We start from the raw sequence: 20,224 nt of genomic DNA on the forward strand, positions 1-20,224 counted from the left end.
TTTATACACTTTTGAAAGACTTCAATACACTTATCAAAATACTTCTACTTAACAAAAATGCTTACAATTACATTCTCGTTCAGTTTCATCAACAATTCTACTCGTATGCACCCGTATTCGTACTCGTACAATACACAGCTTTTAGATGTATGTACTATTGGTATATACACTCCAATGATCAGCTCTTAGCAGCCCATGTGAGTCACCTAACACATGTGGGAACCATCATTTGGCAACTAGCATGAAATATCTCATAAGATTACAAAAATATGAGTAATCATTCATGACTTATTTACATGAAAACAAAATTACATATCCTTTATATCTAATCCATACACCAACGACCAAAAACACCTACAAACACTTTCATTCTTCAATTTTCTTCATCTAATTGAACTCTCTCAAGTTCTATCTTCAAGTTCTAAGTGTTCTTCATAAATTCCAAAAGTTCTAGTTTCATAAAATCAAGAATACTTTCAAGTTTGCTAGCTCACTTCCAATCTTGTAAGGTGATCATCCAACCTCAAGAAATCTTTGTTTCTTATAGTATGTTATCATTCTAATACAAGGTAATAATCATATTCAAACTTTGGTTCAATTTCTATAACTATAACAATCTTATTTCAAGTGATGATCTTACTTGAACTTGTTTTCGTGTCATGATTTTGCTTCAAGAACTTTGAGCCATCCAAGGATCCATTGAAGCTAGATCCATTTTTCTCTTTTCCAGTAGGTTCATCCAAGGAACTTAAGGTAGTAATGATGTTCATAACATCATTCGATTCATACATATAAAGCTATCTTATTCGAAGGTTTAAACTTGTAATCACTAGAACATAGTTTAGTTAATTCTAAACTTGTTCGCAAACAAAAGTTAATCCTTCTAACTTGACTTTTAAAATCAACTAAACACATGTTCTATATCTATATGATATGCTAACTTAATGATTTAAAACCTGGAAACACGAAAAACACCGTAAAACCGGATTTACGCCGTCGTAGTAACACCGCGGGCTGTTTTGGGTTAGTTAATTAAAAACTATGATAAACTTTGATTTAAAAGTTGTTATTCTGAGAAAATGATTTTTATTATGAACATGAAACTATATCCAAAAATTATGGTTAAACTCAAAGTGGAAGTATGTTTTCTAAAATGGTCATCTAGACGTCGTTCTTTCGACTGAAATGACTACCTTTACAAAAACGACTTGTAACTTATTTTTCCGACTAGAAACCTATACTTTTTTTGTTTAGATTCATAAAATAGAGTTCATTATGAAACCATAGCAATTTGATTCACTCAAAACGGATTTAAAATGAAGAAGTTATGGGTAAAACAAGATTGGATAATTTTTCTCATTTTAGCTACGTGAAAATTGGTAACAAATCTATTCCAACCATAACTTAATCAACTTGTATTATATATTATGTAATCTTGAGATACCATAGACACGTATACAATGTTTCGACCTATCATTTCGACACATCTATATATATTTCGGAACAACCATAGACACTCTATATGTGAATGTTGGAGTTAGCTATACAGGGTTGAGGTTGATTCCAAAATATATATAGTTTGAGTTGTGATCAATACTGAGATACGTATACACTGGGTCGTGGATTGATTCAAGATAATATTTATCGATTTATTTCTGTACATCTAACTGTGGACAACTAGTTGTAGGTTACTAACGAGGACAGCTGACTTAATAAACTTAAAACATTAAAATATATTAAAAGTGTTGTAAATATATTTTGAACATACTTTGATATATATGTATATATTGTTATAGGTTCGTGAATCAACCAGTGGCCAAGTCTTACTTCCCGACGAAGTAAAAATCTGTGAATGTGAGTTATAGTCCCACTTTTAAAATCTAATATTTTTGGGATGAGAATACATGCAGGTTTTATAAATGATTTACAAAATAGACACAAGTACGTGAAACTACATTCTATGGTTGAATTATCGAAATCGAATATGCCCCTTTTTATTAAGTCTGGTAATCTAAGAATTAGGGAACAGACACCCTAATTGACGCGAATCCTAAAGATAGATCTATTGGGCCTAACAAACCCCATCCAAAGTACCGGATGCTTTAGTACTTCGAAATTTATATCATATCCGAAGGGTGTCCCGGAATGATGGGGATATTCTTATATATGCATCTTGTTATTGTCGGTTACCAGGTGTTCACCATATGAATGATTTTTATCTCTATGTATGGGATGTGTATTGAAATATGAAATCTTGTGGTCTATTGTTACGATTTGATATATATAGGTTAAACCTATAACTCACCAACATTTTTGTTGACGTTTAAAGCATGTTTATTCTCAGGTGAATATTAAGAGCTTCCGCTGTTGCATACTAAAATAAGGACAAGATTTGGAGTCCATGTTTGTATGATATTGTGTAAAAACTACATTCAAGAAACTGATTTCGATGTAACATATTTGTATTGTAAACCATTATGTAATGGTCGTGTGTAAACAGGATATTTTAGATTATCATTATTTGATAATCTACGTAAAGCTTTTTAAACCTTTATTTATGAAATAAAGGTTATGGTTTGTTTTAAAAATGAATGCAGTCTTTGAAAAACGTCTCATATAGAGGTCAAAACCTCGCAACGAAATCAATTAATATGGAACGTTTTTAATCAATAAGAACGGGACATTTCAGCTGATCCTGGCGAGCCGCGGCCTGACGATACCGTGCAATTAAAAACCGTCCGTTTCGGCCATATCAGGAGAGTTGCTAGTTTTTGGCGCCGCTGCCGGGGAACTGGTATCAGGCAATAATGCTCTCTATCAAACTTATTCACAAGCATTTAGTGATGTCTAAGAAAGACAATTATACACGGACTTGGTTATTGGATTTTCCAAACAGTCGCCAATTATATTGGGACCAAAAGGATCCTGCCTCTCCGTAGTCGGCCTGGCCACTTGGTTTGTTGAATAGTTCGTGCGGAGCTCTGTCACCGAAATACCAGGGAATCAGTAGCCAGAACCAAAAACATATTCCACCGTAGGATAGTTAGTTAATTAGTTAAAGAACTTTAGATTACTCTAGATTACCTTAGATTAGATTACCTTAGATTACCTTAGACTACCTTAGATTAGATTACCTTAGATTTACTTAGGTTACAATTAGATCAAATTAGATTACCGTAGAATTAAATTAGTTTAGTTTAGCTTATTATAATTTAGCTTTTCTGCGAAAATTAAAAACAAAAAGGCATACCCAGTGTATGACCCAAACCCGATCTAGACCAGGGCCGATGTTATTCGTACCTGATCCAGACGCAATAATCTCTAAAGCACGCAAGGAAGCACGAATCAGAAACCAAATGGCGTTACGCGTTACTTTAGCAGAAAATACCAAACCCACGATTGAAGGTCGAGGAGGACCAATCAGATTTCCAGAGATTCAAGGACACTCGTTCGAGTTAAAACATCACATCATCCAGCTCATTCAGAATAGCTGTCAGTTTCATGGATTACCAAATGACGATCCTAATTCTCACCTTGATAAATTCATATCTCTTTCGAACTCCTACAAATAGCCAGGGATAGGACAAGATATAGTCCGGCTATACCTGTTCCCCTATTCTCTCACACATCATGCTCAAACTTGGTTCGAAGGACTGAAAAAAGATTCCATCACGTCATGGACGGAGATGGCTACTAAATTCCTAACCAAATATTTCCCCCCTTCTAAACAAACCAAGCTGAAGAATGACATCATTAACTTCAAACAAAGTTATGATGAATCTCTTTACACTGCATGGGAGCGTTTCAAAAGCCTGCTGAAGAAATGCCCTAATCACCAGCTAGAACGGTCAGCCCAAATCTACACCATCTACAATGGTCTTACGGTAAATCATAGGACGACGATCGATGCAGCAGCTCAAGGGAATCTGATGAACCAAACCACAGAAGAAGCATGTGAATTGCTCGAAAACATGACGATGCATCATCATGACTGGAATAGTGGTGAAGCAACTTCATCATCTGCCCCACTCTCTGCACTTAACAATCAAATGGAGGCCATCAAATCCCTCACGGACAAGATGAAATCTCTTGCTAAACAACTTGGAGAATTGAAGACGCAGCCGCAGCAGGTTAACCAAGCTTAGGCTTGTGTTAATTGTACCAACCCACAACCCACTGAAGATTATCAAGTAGAGTACGAAAACCCCGACGGTTCAGTCTGTTACATTCAATACCCAGCTCGTCCACCAAATCCCGGATTCAATAAACCACCTAGGGTTAATCAATTTCAGCGAAGCAATCAACCTTTCCGCTATCGCTATCCGCCTTACCCAGCCCAACAATCTCAATTGACCTACGATCAACCACTTCCACTCATTGGTCCCCTAGTTGAGGAAAATTCCCCTACCACCCAGATTACAAAAGCAGCTAACCCCACTCTCGGAGCTGATGATCAGTTAACTCAGTTCATCCAAGGACAACAATAGCTAAATCAGAAAACTGCAGGTAGGCAAGATCAGACGGAGATACTAATGAGAAATCAATTGGCTCTGCTCAAAAGTTTGGAAACGCAGCTCGGGCAGCTATCACAACGCCTTGAAACCTGACCGCAGGGAAGATTTCCAAGTAATACTATCCAAAATCCCCACATAGAAGAGGCAAAGCAAATGGATTCTGTAATCCCAGAGGAAGAACCACGGAGAAGGTTAACTAGGCTCAAGAACAAATCGACATTTACTCAGAAGCTGACCCCTAAAACTCCAGTTCGCGTACCTTATCCTGGTAGGCTACAAGGAGAACCATCCAAGCTTGATTCCTTCAAACTGGATGGTAGATTCCTGGACACCATGACCAAAGTTCCCAACCAGAAGAGATACATCCGAAGGCTTCTTTCTACAAAGGAGAGGATACTAGACTCTAACAAAATTCCACTGAATGAAGAATGCTCTGCATTATTCAGAAACTCTCTACCACCTAAGCTAGGAGATACGGGCCGATTCGTTTTCCCATGTTCAATCTACCAATCTGGAACCATTCATGCGCTAGCAGATTTAGGAGCAAGTATCAACCTAATCCCCTACTCTCTCTACAAGAACCAAAATGACAATCTAACTTGCTGATCATACAATTCGGTATCCTAAGGGCATAGTTGAGAACGTCTTGGTGAAATTCGACAAATTCTTGTACCCTACGGATTTCGTAGTAATGGATATCAAGGAGGACCTACACACCCCAGTAGTGTTAGGAAGGCCTTTTATGAATACGGATAGGACTGTCATTGATGTGTACAATCAAACCTTGATCTTACGATCACATGGGGAGAGCGTTACCTTCAAAATTGACCGACCAACCGATCTTTCTGGACCGGCAGAGATGTTTGCTATTTCCACCAGACGGATCACTTCCGATGACGAGTCTTTACCACCAGCCGACGATGTCGAGATGGGTGTTGAATCACAGTCTGTAAACGACCCAGAAAAGGAAGAAGAGGATCCCAGCGAAGAAATAGAGGAAAAGGAGGAATCTGAGGAGGAAGAGGAAATGGAAGATGTAAAAGAAACTGCGACAATACCCGTTCCAAGCACTGAGCGTCATAAAGAAATAATGAGGCTTGAGACGGAAGATCACAGTTTAATCATTCGCTTCAAGAAGAAGACCGACAAGGCTGAGGTTAAGGATATAGAAATTGATCCTGTAAGTATCAAAGTGGAGAATCAGAATACAAGGAATTCCAAAGCTGTAAGCCCCACAATTTTAGCTGTACAGAGGGGCCAGTTGGACTGACTAGGTGGTTTGAGAAATTAGAAGCTGTGTTCCGTGTAAGCAACTGTTCAGAAATGAACAAAACTAAGTATGCCTCCTGTACACTGTCGGACGGTGCCCTAACCTGGTGGAACACACTTGCTCAAGCTAAGGGTATTGATGAGGCGTATGCTACCCCGTGGAAGGAATTTAAGGGGGCCATGATTGAAGAGTATTGCCCCAGGACAGAGATACAGAAAATGAAGGCTGAGTTCTGGGATTTGAAGGTTGTGGGAACCGATCTCGATGGTTATGACCGAAGGTACCTGGAACTAGCTTTGATGTGTCCCACGATGGTTACCCCAGAATTTAAGTGCATGGAACGGTATTTTTGGGGACTTCCCAAGTCGATCCAAGGAAATGTCACCTCTTCAAAACCAGCTGATGTCCCAGAAGCTATGCGCATGGCGCATACCCTGATGAACCAAATCACCAGCCAAGAACCAGAAAAGGCTAAATTTGAATCGGGTAGTAGTGAGAAGCGTAAGTGGGACAACAACAAGGGGAGTGTCTTTGAACAAAACCCTGCTAAGTGTAGCGACCCGACAAAACCGTCATTGACGGCGCCGTCTACTTAGGTCCCGTTACATAGTCATAAGTCTTTAAAATGATGTTTGACCCAAAATATGTCGCATTCATTTCAAATGTAAAAGGGTGTTTCAAGTTTACAAAAGTAGTTCAATGACTAATTACATTACAAAGTTTAACGTACAAATGAAACCTATGCGACACAATTTAAAATAGCCAAAAGATGCTCCAACTATGCATGCATACTCGACATCCAAGCAAGTATCAAAAAGAGTGCGTAAGCATGTATCAAGTAGCGTTCAAGGACCTGAGAAAACATATAGAAAACTGTCAATGAAAACGTTGGTGAAATCATAGGTGTTTTAGTAAACGTTGTATTTGAACCACAAGATTTAATATAAGTTAATTATCTAAATCATTTGCATTCCAAAGTTGTTATTTATATCGCGAGCACCTAATTATCAAACTTAACTGTTTTGTACCCTGTTACATAGTGTTAGAACATACACTATACTCGAAAATATATTTCATCCGCTAACGGTAGCGAACCGTCCGAATGAGGCTCGTCAAGCCCATGTGATCACATAATATAAGTTCTCGTTTACACCCTGCAAGTGTAACTAATGATAATTGAATTGAGGCTTTTTGTTCAAACTCGCACGTGGAATGTTTGTTTTCGTACTTGTGTTAAAAGCATAAAAGTATGGTACGTATATGTTTCTCATCCCAATAGTTTAAAGCGTAAAAGTTGTTGAAAAGGTGGGACTATGATCTCACCTTGAGTGCACGAGTAATAAAGTACTTCAACAAGTAATCGTGCAAAGAACAAAGCTAGTCTTGTCCTAAACAAATAGATTGTATCAATAACGATAGTCACGATTGGTCAAAGATGTTCAATTAGTCCTATGGCTCATTATGACTCGATTATATATAGTATGTGAATCAAATTTTCAAGTTCATGCTAGTTACTAAAAATAACAAGATCGAACATATAAATCATATATTCATGTTAGACTTGAGCCATAGACACTAACTAACAACTTTATAAGTTAAAAATATCAAGAACACAAAATCTAGTGATTTTAGAAAGTTACACAAATGTAAAGAAATCGGTATGGAATCGAAGAGGAAGTTACAAGGATTTCAAATATGTAATTTGTTTGGATTGATGCTTTATCGATTGGAAATAGATGATGATTCTTTACAATGGGTTTTGAGAGAAAATGTGAAAGTAATTAAGAAAAAGGAAAATGAATGGATAATGAAAGGAGGAGAAAGAGTTGACTCTTTGGCCTAGTCACTTCTTTGCTCTTTTGTCAAACTTAGTCCCTCAACTTTGGATCGGGTGTGTGAATTACCTAAACAAGATATTTTAAAACGCGTATTAACGAAAGATGTTATAAACCTATAACGGACTTTAAAATAGTTAAACAGAAAGTGAATGGAAAAAGGCGGGATGTTACATTACCTACTCCTTAAAAGAAATTTCGTCCCGAAATTTAAGTAGGCGTGGTAGCCGTTGTTTCTTCCTCGAGATCTTGTGTTTTCTGAACCGGGAATAAGTGAGGGCATTTCTTTTGCATTTGATCTTGCCTTTCCCAAGTAAACTCGGGTCCTCTTTTGGTGTTCCAACGGACCTTGATAATCAGGATTCGGCTTTGTTTTAAAGTCTTGACGGAGGAGTCCACGATTTCAACCGGTTCCTCTACAAAATGAAGTTTGTCATCAATTGTAAGTTCTTCGAGAGGGATGACAATATCGGGTTAGGCAAGACACTTTTTCAAGTTGGATACATGGAAAGTAGGATGAACAGAGCTCAATTGTGGCGGAAGATCTAAACGATAAGCAACGGTTCCAACGCGCTCCAAGATTTCGAAAGGACCAATATATCGCGGATTTAGCTTCCCGCGTTTCCCAAAACGGATTACACCTTTCCAAGGTGCGACTTTTAACATCACTCGATCACCGACTTGAAATTCGAGGTCGTTGCGTCTTTTGTCGGTATATCACTTTTGACGACTACGGGCCGTCCTAAGCCTATCTCGGATTTGAACGATTTTCTCGGTTGTTTCATGAATGAGTTCGGGTCCCGTGATTTGTGCATCGCCAACTTTGGCCAACAAAGAGGAGAACGACATTTTCGGCCATACAACGCTTCAAAAGGTGCGGCTTTAATACTCGCGTGGTAACTATTGTTATAAGAGAATTCGGCGAGAGGTAAGTGCTTGTCCCAAGTTTTTCCATTTTTTCGGTTTATTTCATAGCGAGAAAGTGTGCGGATTTGGTGAGACGGTCAACAATAACCCAAATAGTATCGTAACCGCCCACTGTCTTTGGTAGCTTGGTGATAAAATCCATCATTATTCTTTCCCACTTCCATTGTGGGATTTCGGGTTGTTGAAGTAACCCGGACGGTCTTTGGTGTTCGGCTTTGACTTTGGAACACGTCAAACACTTGGCAACATAAGTAGCAACGTCCCTTTTAATGTTCAGCCACCAATATTGTTCTTTAAGGTCATGGTACATCTTATTGGCACCGTGATGAATCGAATATCTTGATTTATAGGCTTCATCTAAAATAAGGTCTCGCAAGTCCCCATAACTAGGTACCCAAATCCTTCCGGCAAAATATCGAAGTCCGGTCCCCCTAACTTCGAATCGAGAGATGAGAACGCTTAAAAGTTCGCGTGCAATGTTTTCATCCTTAAGAGCCTCCTCTTGGGCTACACGAATTTGGCTATGAAGGTTGGTGTGGATAGTGATGTTTAAAGCTCGGATACGAAGAGGCACTGCTCTTTCTTTTCGGCTTAAGGCATCAGCTACTACATTTGCCTTCCCGGGGTGGTAACGAAGCTCACAATCATAATCGTTTAAGGTTTCAATCCACCTTCGTTGTCTCATGTTTAGTTGCTTTTGATCGAAGATGTGTTGGAGACTTTTATGATCGGTAAAGATGGTACTCTTGGTTCCATAAAGGTAGTGTCTCCACATTTTAAGTGCAAAGACAACGGCTCTGAGTTCGAGATCATGTGTCGTATAATTCCGTTCGTGAACTTTGAGTTGTCGAGAGGCATAAGCAATGACTTTCTTTCGTTGCATTAATACACACCCAAAACCATGTTTTGAGGCATCGCAATACACAACAAAATCATCATTGCCTTCAGGGAGTGACAAGATAGGAGTGGTGGTTAGCTTTGTTTTCAAGATTTAGAATGCGGATTCTTGTTCGGTTGCCCAAACGAATTTTCTTCCCTTATGAGTTAACGCGGTTAGAGGACGAGCGACCAAAGAGAAATCTTTGATGAATCTACGATAGTACCTGGCGAGACCCAAGAATTGACGAATGTGAGTAGGAGTAGTAGGAGTCTCCCATTTACTAATGGCTTCGATTTTAGCGGGATCAACTTTAATACCTTGATCACTCACAATATGACCAAGAAATTGAACTTCCTTCAACCAAAATTCACACTTGGAGAATTTGGCATAGAGTCGTTCTTGTCTTAAAAGTTCAAGCACAAGTTGGAGGTGTTCCTCGTGTTCTTCTTCGCTTTTAGAATAGACCAAAATATCATCGATGAACACGATAACGAATTTGTCGAGGTACGGTTTGCACACGCGGTTCATAAGATCCAAGAACACCGCCGGTGCATTAGTGAGACCAAATGGCATGACAAGGAATTCATAACTACCATAACGAGTCCGGAAAGTGGTTTTGGAGACATCTTCCTCCTTAACCCTTAGTTGATGATAACCCGAACGGAGATCGAGTTTTGAGTATACACGAGACCCTTGTAGTTGATCAAAGAGGTCATCGATGCGAGGAAGAGGATATCGGTTCTTAACCGTCAATTTGTTTAGTTCACGATAATCAATGCACATTCGTAGGGATCCATCTTTCTTCTTAACGAACAAAATCGGAGCGCCCCATGGTGAATGGCTAGGTTGAATAAAACCACGGTCAAGTAGTTCTTGAATTTGACTTTGCAATTCTTGCATTTCAGATGGAGCAAGTCTATATGGTGCACGTGCTACGGGTGCGGCTCCCGGAATAAAATCGATTTGGAATTCAACCGGTCGATGAGGTGGAAGACCCGGCAATTCGTCGGGAAATACATCGGAAAAGTCACTAACAATTGGTACATCATCGATATGCTTCTCATCGAACTCGACTTTCTTAACATGAGCAAGGATCGCAAAACAACCCTTACGGAGTAGTTTTCTAACTTTAAGGCATGAGACGAGGTTGAGTCCGGTGCAACTCTTATCGCCATAGACAATTAAAGGTTCACCGTTCTCGATAGGAATTTGGATTGCGTGAAGATCGTAAAGGATGTGAGATTTCGTTTTGACCATCCAATTCATACCGATTATTACATCAAAACTTCCTAGTTCCATGGGTATCAAGTCAATTTCAAACTCATTACCCAAAATATTTAACGTACACCCCCGGTAATATATGTCGGCACTCAATAAGTTCCCGTTGGCCACCTCGATGGCATAACTAGTATCTAGGAGTAGTGGTGGAGTGCGAAGTGTATGAGCCAAAGTCTTGGATACAAAGCATTTATCGGCACCCGAATCGAATAAGCAAGTAACATAAGAGTTGTTGAGAAGAAACGTACCCGTGACTAGTTCATTGTCATCCCGGGCCTCTTGGGCGTTAATGTTGAAAGCTCGGCCGCGTGTGTTGGGGTTAGCTTTCTTCTTCGGACATGCATTTCTAAAAGGACCCGTTTGGCCACATTCAAAACAAGTACCCGATTTTGGTGCATTGGGCACCTTTTGAGCGACGGGGGCGGCGCTTCTACAATCGTTGGCCACATGACCACTCCTTTGGCACCGGTGGCAAAATAGATTGCTACATTCACCATAGTGATGTTTGTGGCATTTGTTGCAAAAAGGTTTATTTCCGCCATAGCTTTTCTTGGCGTCGGAGGTGAAAGGCTTTTTATTGAAGTTGTTGTTGTAGTTGTTTGATTGAGAGGGTTCCCACTTTCTTTTGTTACCACCCGACTTATCCTCGGCCTTAGGTGCCGGACCTATGATTTCGTCCACCGTCTCTATCAATTGATGGGCCATATTTAAAGCTTGTTGTAGGTTAGTGGGTTTGGATGACATCACTCCTTGTTTGATGCTCTTTGGGAGACCATCTATATAGAGTTCAACCCTTTGAGATTCGGGATTCACGAGGTTTGGACACATCAAGGATAGTTCGGCGAATCGTTGATTATAGGCCTTGAGATCGTTTCTGACCGCCTTTAAAGTTCCTAGCTCTTGCTCGAGCTTTCGGGTTTCTTCACGCGGGAAATATTCGGTGATCATCTTTCCCTTTAGGTTAGTCCAAGAGAGGGCGTGAGCTTCATCGGTACCCACCGATTGTACATAAGTGTTCCACCATGTGAGAGCGACACCGGCGAAAGTGTGAGAAGAGTATTTGACCTTGTCTTGGTCCCAACAACTGCTTATGCTAAAGACGGCTTCCGTTTGCTCGAACCATCGGGTGAGCACAACCGGTCCCCCGGTTCCATCAAAAGTGTGAGGTTTGCACCCCATGAAAGCTTTGTAGGAGCACCCTTCGCTTGAGTTACCTGCCCCTTGATTGTTGTTGTTGTTGTTGTTGTTGTTGTTGTTGTTGTTGTTGTTGTTGTTGTTGTTGTTGTTGTTATTGTTGTTGGTGGAGTGACCGGCCATGGCCGCCTCTACGGCGGTGGCTACCATTCGTTGTAGAGCTTGTTCGGGTGTCTCACGACATGGTCCACGGTGAGGAGCCATTGTTCCTTCAAAACACAAGAATATCGTTGATTAGTATTCTTAATAATACTAACCATGATATGGAATAAGGATAGAGAGAAAATTTTCCTTGACTCGCCTTAAATTCTTTATGTCATAATGTCGGAACGTTCATATGAGTCACCGTAATATAATCCCGGAAATTATATTACCCTAATCCATATGTGCATTCAACATTATTTCATATAGTCAAGGTGGCGCGTCAATTAAATCAAGTAACGTGAGATCAAGATCGAATAAGAGTTAGATATGATAAGAGAGTTCGAGTATAATGCACAAGTAGTCAAGTAATTCCTACTTCAAGTCTATATGACGGTTGTAGTCTAGATTCACTAATGTACCCTATGACTCGGGGTTGACACCAATGAACCCTAAATCCCTACAACCAATGCTCTGATACCATCTGTAGCAACCCGACAAAATCGTCATTGACGGCGCCGTCTACTTAGGTCCCGTTATGTAGTCATAAGTCTTTAAAATGACGTTTGACCCAAAATATGTCGCATTCATTTCAAATGTAAAAGGGTGTTTCAAGTTTACAAAAGTAGTTCAACGACTAATTACATTACAAAGTTTAACGTACAAATGAAACCTATGCGACACAATTTAAAATAGCCAAAAGACGCTCCAACTATGCATGCATACTCGACATCCAAGCAAGTATCAAAAAGAGTGCGGAAGCAAGTATCAAGTAGCGTTCAAGGACCTGAGAAAACATATAGAAAACTGTCAACGAAAACGTTGGTGAAATCATAGGTGTTTTAGTAAACGTTGTATTTGAACCACAAGATTTAATATAAGTTGATTATCTAAATCGTTTGCATTCCAAAGTTGTTATTTGTATCTCGAGCACCCACTTATCAAACTTAACTGTTTTGTACCCTGTTACGTAGTGTTAAAACATACACTATACTCCAAAATATATTTCATCCGCTAACGGTAGCAAACCGTCCGAATGAGGCTCGTCAAGCCCATGTGATCACATAATATAAGTTCTCGTTTACACCCTACAAGTGTAACTAATGATAATTGAATTGAGGCTTTTTGTTCAAACTCGCACGTGGAATGTTTGTTTTCGTACTTGTGTTCAAAGCATAAAAGTATGGTACGTATATGTTTCTCATCCCAATAGTTTAAAGCGTAAAAGTTGTTGAAAAGGTGGGACTATGATCTCACCTTGAGTGCACGAGTAATAAAGTACTTCAATAAGTAATCGTGCAAAGAACAAAGCTAGTCTTGACCTAAACAAATAGGTTGTATCAATAACGATAGTCACGATTAGTCAAAGATGTTCAATTAGTCCTATGGCTCATTATGACTTGATTATATATAGCATGTGAATCAAATTGTCAAGTTTCATGCAAGATACAAGTATAGAATCATGTTAGAACGATCGCATAAATGTTTGGTAATGTTTGACTAAAAGTCAAACTTTGGTCAAAGTCAACGAAAAGTCAACGTGTTTGGGTCGGGTCTCCGACAATTTTTCTTCAATTAGAATCATATATAAACATGTTAGAACAAGTTACGAGGTAATTGGAGGTGCGTAGCATAGTTAGGAGTTAATGTAAAATTGAAACTTAAAAAGCCATTTTTCCCTGTTTTAAGCCGCGCCGCGGCTAGATCACCCGCGCCGCGGCTAGATCACCCGCGCCGCGGGCTAAAGCTATTTTTGGGAGTCGAGGCTTTTGATGGTCCCAGGAATCTGAGCCTGTGTTAAGCCGCGCCGCGGCCTAGAGGCCCGTGCCACGGTGAGTACCTGTTCAGAAATCTGGGTAGCTTTCAAGTGTTAAAACGAGCCAAACTTCAAACAAGTCTAATTTATGAACCGTAAATACTTAAAACGCGTATCTTATATCGTTGGAAAGGTATTTTGACAAGGAACATAACTAAACACATTTAAACACACAATTCAATACTTTCAACAACCTAAATCATATTCAATGCTCATCATTTAAGGCATTCAAGTTCATAAATGCAAATCAATGATTCGGGCCACCAATTTACATGAATGATATGCCGTTTCGAAGATAATTAAACATACAATACAACTAAACACTTACTAATAACATCTCATATCATTCAAAGCATCAAAGGTTCATTTCAAGTTCATCAAACCCTAACCCAAATCCACCAAAATCAATAATCAAGTTTATGAAGTTTTCTAAAGCAACCTACACATCAAGTTGAAGCTAGTGATACTAGTAACACATTTAATATTTGCACTTTATCATAACAACAATATTTAAGCAACCAAATCATCAATCAAACACACCAAACTTTCAAGTTCATGCTAGTTACTAAAAATAACAAGATCGAACATATAAATCATATATTCATGTTAGACTTGAGCCATAGACACTAACTAACAACTTTATAAGTTAAAAACATCAAGAACACAAAATCTAGTGATTTTAGAAAGTTACCCAAATGTAAAGAAATCAGTATGGAATCGAAGAGGAAGTTGCAAGGATTTCGAATATGTAACTTTCTAAAATTGGCGGAGCCGTACCGATTTCTTTACATTTGGGTAACTTTCTAAAATCACTAGATTTTGTGTTCTTGATGTTTTTAACTTATAAAGTTGTTAATTAGTGTCTATGGCTCAAGTCTAACATGAATATATGATTTATATGTTCAATCTTGTTATTTGAAGTAACTAGCATGAACATGAATTTTGGTGTGTTTGATTTGGTGATTTGGTTATTTGGATGATGTTAAATGTTATAAATGCATGTATTAAATGTGTTCCTAACATCACTAGCTTCAATTTGATGTGTAGGTTGCCTTAGAAAACTCCATAAACTTGATTAGTGATTTTGGTAAATTTGGGTTAGGGTTTGATAAGCTTGAAATGAATATTTGACGCATTGAATGCCATGAATTATTGTTAGTAAGTAGTTAGTTTTATTGTATGCTTGATTATCTACAAAACGGCGTGTTTTATGTATGCATTAAATGCCCGAATCATAAATGTGCACTTGTAAAATTTGAAGCATTAAATGTGTGCATTGATTGATCATTTGATTTGAAAAGTCGGTTATTGCAAATGATGTTTTTGGTTGTTGAAATGTACTTAGTCGTGTTCCTTGCCAAATTACCTTTCCAACGATATAAGATGCGAGTTCTAAGTGTTTGCGGTTTGTGTTTTATGCATAAAAAGGTTTTGGGTTGAGACTTAGAAAACTGAAACTGGCCAGGCACCAGCTCGCGTGTAATGCCGCGGCGCGGCCAGCCTTTGTCGCGGCGCGACATAAGGCGTGTCCAGCTTCTGACCACCTTGTCCAAAATACGAAAAATGTTTGGCACACTAGGGACCTCCGATTCGCATGAGACTTGTTCTAACATGCTTATATATGAATAAAAATCTCAGAATAATAGTTCGGGACCCGACCCGAACGTGTTGACTTTTTCGTTGACTTTGACCCGACCAAAGTTTGACTTTTTGTCAAACTTAACCAAATGATTGTGCAATCTTTCTAACTTGTTTCTATACTAGTATCTTGCATAAAACTTGACAATTTGATTCACATGCTACATAATCGAGTCGTAACGAGCCATAGGACTAATTGAACATCTTTGACCTATCGCGTTTACCGTTATTGATACAACCTATTTGTTTAGGTCAAGACTAGCATTGTTCTTTGCACACATTACTTGTTGAAGTACTTATTACTCGTGTACACAAGGTGAGATCATAGTCCCATCTTCCAAACAACTTTTATGCTTTAAACTATGGGATGAGAAACATATACGTATCATACTTTTACACTTTGAACACAAGTACAAAAACGAACATTCCACGTACGGGTTTGAACAAAAATCCTCAATTCAATTATCATTAGTTACACTTGCAGGGTGTAAACGTGAACTTATATTATGTGATCACATGGGCTTGATGAGCCTCATTCGGACGGTTCGCTACCGTTAGCGGATGAAATATATTTTCGGGTCTAGTGTATGTTCTAACACTACGCAAAGGGTGCAAAACAGTTAAGTTTGATAATTGGGTGCCCGCGAAACAAATAACAACTTTGAAATGCAAATGATTTTGATAATCATATTATATTAAATCTTGTGGTTCAAATGCAACGTTTACTAAAACACCTATGATTTCACCAACATTTTTGTTGATAGTTTTCTATATGTTTTCTCAGGTCCTTGAACGCTACTTGATACATGCTTCCGCACTCTTTTTGATACTTGCTTGGATGTCGAGTATACATGCATAGTTGGAGCGTCTTTTGACTACTTTAAATTGTATCGCATAGGTTTCATTCGTACGTTAAACATTGTAATGTAACTAGTCTTTTGAACTACATTTGTAAACTTGAAACATCCTTTTACTTATGAAATGAATGCGACATATTTTGGTCAATGTCATGTTAAAGACTTATGACCACGTAACGGGACCTAAGTAGTCGGCCCCGTCAAACATGATTTAGTCGGGTCGCTACAGATAGTATCAGAGCGTTGGTTGTAGGGATTTAGAGTTCATTGGTGTCGACACCGAGTCATAGGGTACATTGGTGAGTCTAGACTACAACCGGCATATAGACTTGAAGTAGGAATTACTTGACTACTTGTGCATTTATACTCGAACGTTTCTACTCATATCTACTCTTATTTCATCATAATCTCACGTTGGTTAATTTGATTGACATGCCACCTTGACTTAGTGAAATAATGTCGAATGCACATATGAATTAGGGTAATATAATTTCCGGGATTATATTACGGTGACTCATATGAACGTTCCGACAATATGGCATAAAGAATTTAAGGCGAGTCAAGGAAAATTTTTCTCTCTATCCTAATTCCATATCATGATTAGTATTATTGAAAATACTAATCAACGGTATTCTTGTGTTTTGAAGGAACAATGCCTCCTCGCCATGTGCCACGCCATGAGACTCCCGAACAAGCCCTTCAACGGATGATAGCCACCGCCGTGGATGCGGCCATGGCCGATCACTCCTCCAACAACAACAATAACAACAACCACAATAACAATCAGGGGGCCGGTAACTCAAGCGAAGGGTGCTCCTATAAAGCCTTCATGGGGTGCAAACCTCACACTTTTGATGGAACCGGGGGACCGGTTGTACTCACTCGATGGTTTGAACAAACGGACGCCTTTTTTAGCATAAGCGGTTGTCGGGATCAAGATAAAGTCAAATATTCCACCCACACCTTTGCCGGTATCGCCCTCACGTGGTGGAACTCGTATGTACAATCGGTGGGTACCGATGAAGCTCAGGCCCTCTCTTGGGCCGATTTAAGGGAAAGGTTGATCGTCGAATTTTTCCCTCGTGAAGAAACCCGAAAGCTTGAACAAGAGCTAAGAACTTTAAAGGCGGTCGGAAACGATCTCAATGCCTACAATCACCGATTCGCCGAGCTATCCTTGATGTGTCCCAACCTCGTGAACCCCGAATTTCAAAGGGTTGAACTCTATATGGATGGTCTTCCAAAGAGCATCAAACAAGGAGTGATGTCATCCAAACCCACTAACCTATAACAAGCCTTAAACATGGCCCGCCAATTGATAGAAACGGTTGACGAAATCGTAGTTCCGGCACCTAAGGCCGAGGATAAAACGGGCGGCAACAAAAGAAAATGGGAAGCCCCCCAATCAAGCAACAACTACAACAACAACTTCACCAAAAAGCCTTTCACCTCTGACGCCAAGAAAAGCTATGGCGGAAATAAACCCTTTTGCAACAAATGCCACAAACACCACTATGGTGAATGTAGCAATCTCATTTGTCACCGGTGTCAAAGGGGTGGTCATGTGGCCAACGATTGTAGAAGTGCCGCCCCCGTTGCTCAAAAAGTGCGGAATGCACCAAAATCGGGTACTTGTTATGAATGTGGCCAAACGGGTCATTTTAGAAATGCATGTCCGAAGAAGAAAGCCAACCCCAACGCACGCGGCCGAGCTTTCAACATCAACACCGAGGAAGCCCGAGATGACAATGAATTAGTCACGGGTACGTTTCTCCTCAACAACACTTATGTTACTTGTTTATTCGATTCGGGTGCCGATAAGAGTTTTGTATCCAAGACTTTGACTCATTCTTTTAGCACTCCACCACTTCCACTAGATACCACTTATACCATTGAAGTGGCCAACGGGAAACTATTGAGTGCCGACACATATTACCGGGGGTGTACGTTAAATATTTTGGGTAATGAGTTTGAAATTGACTTATTACCCATGGAACTAGGAAGCTTCGATGTAATAATCGGTATGAATTGGCTAGCCAAAATGAAATCTCACATCCTTTATGATCTTAACGCAATCCGGATTCCTATCGAGAATGGTGAACCCTTGATTGTTTATGGCGATAAGAGTTGCACCGGACTCAACCTCGTTTCGTGCATTAAAGTTAGAAAACTACTCCGTAAGGGTTGTTTTGTGATCCTTGCTCACGTTAAGAAAGTTGAGTCCGATGAGAAGCACATCGATGATGTGCCAATTGTTAGCGACTATTTCGATGTATTTCCCGACGAATTGCCGGGTCTTCCACCTCATCGACCGGTTGAATTCCAAATCGATCTTATTTCGGGAGCCTCACCAGTAGGACGTGCACCATATAGACTTGCTCCATCTGAAATGCAAGAATTGTAAAGTCAAATCCAAGAACTACTTGATTATGGTTTTATCCAACCTAGTCATTCACCTTGGGGCGCTTCGATTTTGTTTGTTAAAAAGAAAGACGGATCCCTACGAATGTGTATTGATTATCGTGAACTAAACAAATTGACGGTTAAGAACCGATATCCTCTTCCTCGCATCGATGACCTCTTTGATCAACTACAAGGGTCTTGTGTATATTCATAAATCGATCTCCGCTCGGGTTATCATCAATTAAGGGTTAAGGGGGAAGATGTCTCCAAAACCGCTTTCCGGACTCGTTATGGTAGTTATGAATTTCTTGTAATGCCATTTGGTCTCACTAATGCACCCGCGGTGTTCATGGATCTTATGAACCGCTTGTGCAAACCGTATCTTGACAAATTCGTTATCGTGTTCATCGATGATATTTTGGTTTATTCTAAAAGCGAAGAAGAACACGAGGAACACCTCTGTCTTGTGCTTGAACTTTTAAGACAAGAATGACTCTATGCCAAATTCTCCAAGTGTGAATTTTGGTTGAAGGAAGTTCAATTTCTTGGTCACGTTGTAAGTGACCAAGGTATTAAAGTCGATCCATCAAAAATCGAAGCCATTACTAAATGGGAGACTCCTACTACTCCTACTCATATTCGTCAATTCTTGGGTCTCGCCGGATACTATCATAGATTCATCAAAGATTTCTCTTTGGTCGCTCGTCCTCTAACCGCGTTAACTCATAAGGGAAGAAAATTCGTTTGGGAAACCGAACAAAAATCCGCATTTCAAATCTTGAAAACGAAGCTAACCACCGCTCCTATCTTTTCACTTTCCGAAGGCAACGATGATTTAGTTGTGTATTGCGATGCCTCGAAACATGGTTTTGGGTGTGTGTTGATGCAACGAACGAAAGTCATTTCTTAAGCTTCTCGACAACTCAAAATTCATGAACGAAACTACACGACACATGATCTCGAACTCGGAGCCGTTGTCTTTGCACTTAAAATGTGGAGACACTATCTTTATGGAACCAAGAGTACTATCTTTACCGATCACAAAAGTCTCCAACACATCTTCGATCAAAAGCAACTAAACATGAGACAATGAAGGTGGATTGAAACCTTAAACGATTACGATTGCGAGCTTCGTTACCATCCCGGAAAGGCAAATGTAGTAGCCGATGCCTTAAGTCGAAAAGAAAGAGCGTTGCCTCTTCGTGTCCGAGCCTTAAAAATCACCATCCACACCAACCTTAATAGCCAAATTCGGGTAGCCCAAGATGAGGCTCTCAAGGATGAAAATGTTTCACACGAGCTCTTGAACATTCTCGTCTCTTGATTCGAAATTAGGGAGAACGGACTCCGATATTTCGCCGGAAGGATTTGGGTGCCTAAATATGGGGACCTACGAAGCCTTATTTTAGATGAAGCCCATAAGTCACGATACTCGATTCACCCCGGTGCCAATAAGATGTACCACGACCTT

General features: G+C 39.6%; 1 non-coding gene across 1 annotated transcript; it reads right to left on the minus strand.

Annotated features, from left to right (window-relative positions):
* Positions 1 to 3,734: 3,734 nt before the first annotated feature.
* On the minus strand, positions 3,735 to 3,841 carry LOC139856583 (small nucleolar RNA R71). The gene has a single exon (XR_011762055.1). It is a non-coding gene; the product is annotated as a small nucleolar RNA R71 (small nucleolar RNA).
* Positions 3,842 to 20,224: the final 16,383 nt, after the last annotated feature.

The sequence above is a fragment of the Rutidosis leptorrhynchoides genome, chromosome 6 (assembly GCF_046630445.1).
Source record: "Rutidosis leptorrhynchoides isolate AG116_Rl617_1_P2 chromosome 6, CSIRO_AGI_Rlap_v1, whole genome shotgun sequence".
Classification (NCBI taxonomy): domain Eukaryota; kingdom Viridiplantae; phylum Streptophyta; class Magnoliopsida; order Asterales; family Asteraceae; genus Rutidosis; species Rutidosis leptorrhynchoides.